The sequence below is a fragment of the Dinoponera quadriceps genome, unplaced genomic scaffold (assembly GCF_001313825.1).
Source record: "Dinoponera quadriceps isolate SergipeBrazil2010 unplaced genomic scaffold, ASM131382v1 scaffold8871, whole genome shotgun sequence".
Classification (NCBI taxonomy): Eukaryota; Metazoa; Arthropoda; class Insecta; order Hymenoptera; family Formicidae; genus Dinoponera; species Dinoponera quadriceps.
In genome coordinates, this window is record NW_014562667.1 from 1 (window position 1) to 1,990 (window position 1,990).

The 1,990-nt window shown below is 35.0% G+C and overlaps 1 pseudogene; it reads right to left on the reverse strand.

Moving 5' to 3' along the window:
• Positions 1–459: 459 nt before the first annotated feature.
• On the reverse strand, positions 460–1,984 carry LOC106751165 (annotated as a pseudogene).
• Between the last annotated feature and the right edge of the window lie 6 nt (positions 1,985–1,990).

The following is a 1,990-nucleotide window of genomic DNA, read 5'->3' on the forward strand; positions in this document are numbered from 1 at the left end:
CAATCGTTAATTTTATAAAAAACAATTTACTTTGTGTCCAATGGCGATTTATATAGAACAGTGGCGATTATATAGAAACTACCCAGACAGCACAATGTTCACAATTGGGATATAAGATGTCTTTTAGACGTCTTGAAAACATCTTAAAAACGTCTTATATCATATCTTAAACACAACTTCAAGACGTCTAAATGTCGGGACATCCTATGTCCCGATTTTGGGCATTTGTGTTGTCTAGGTAGTGAGATGGTAAAGCAATAAGACTCCCATTGGAAGAGATTTCAATCCCATTTTAATCTCTCATTTTAATTTACTTATAAGCATTATCAGGTAAGAATAGATGAAATTGGATCAGGCTTCGAAAAGTCACTATCTGCTATCGGTTATGTCATAGTATTTGTTAGAAAAGGACGAAGCATATTAAACAATCCGTTGAAATCGCTGTGAAAAAGNTACGAAAATAAAAAAATGTCTGTAAGAGACAAGTGCGATTGTTGGTGCAAATATAATTATTAAATTTTTATGGACTGATAAAACAATTTGACAATTTGACAATGTAAACGTACGCGCCGACATTTTTAGCTTTGTAACTATTATATTATTTATAATGTACAACGTCCTACGTATCACACAAATTCATTGTTTAAACACTGACTGTTGTGTCGTGATTTTCCTTAATTGTTCAAAAGCTTATCTCATCAATCGATTTCTATTTGTTTGAAACTACCATCCACACCGAACAAATCACCAGATGTCTTGCTTTTACCGATCCGTAGTGACTCGTTCACGCGATTGTTCTTTTCATCTTCCAAAAACCATTCGCGGAAGTTTTCGATCCTCTTATAATTCGCGTCCATCAATTCTCGTATTGGACCAGCTTTCCCACCAGACTCGTTAGGCAATACTACTATTTAAAGTATTTGCTCGCGCTCTGCAGTGAAGAGTGGAAGTGTATCTGTAAAAGGACATTATTCATTATCGCTTATCTTCCGTGTGTGTATTCAACAACATTTCTTAGAAAACTTTAATAAGCAAATATTACTGATTTAATATGGAACCAATTAAAAACAATTTAATGTAATCGTTAATATCGTTGATTTAATTTTCTTGGTATATAGGTTGTCGCAAGAGCCATGGAGGAAACATCAGTGGATGGTAAGTCTCATCTTGATATTCACTTTTTGTGTTGTGTGATGTAAAACCTTGTCATCAGTTTGATCTTGTTTCGACAGCCTGTGACGTAGGTAACCGATCGCACAATAGCATTGCGCGTAACGTCTGACAATATCAGTTCTTGATTTTGTTTTTATTTTTGTGTTGTATTTTTCGTAATTTTATTTAGACACTAAAAGCTAAACAGATTAATAATAAATGTAATTAAGCGTGAGGCAGGCGTTTTGAGCACCTGCTGTAATGAAATGTATAAATGAAATTAAAAAAAGGACAAATAAAGCACAAACATAACCAACACACATAAACTAGTATTGTCAGACGTCATTCACAATAGTCTCGCACGACCAATTGCCTACCTCACAAGTGGTTCGAATAAGAACGCATCGGAGGACACGAGTTCCTCGACAAAATTGATACGCTTGATGAGTTAGACGTACTATTCCCTGAAGTTTGCTCCATAGGTCCTGAAACATTCTGAACGTAGCGCCATTTCATCAATTCTCGCTAACAGCAACAAATTAGAACGATAATTTTATCGGGGAGAAATAATTTTTTAAAAAGTTGAAAAGTTATTTTTTACCATATTTATCAATTCTCCACTTGTGAAAGTTTTTATTATATTGTATGCCATTTCGACTATTGGTGACGTATTTATTATGTGTATTCCTTTCAAGCGTACTGGTAAGGTATCTTGTAAATAGTGAATAAATTTCTTTAATGATGGTAGGTTTATACGTCTCACGTGTCCTGCTGTGTAGGCCGTAGCATTGGTGTTTGTGAGCGAATGCACTAGCTTCTCTCGTGCAATGCTCCGCTG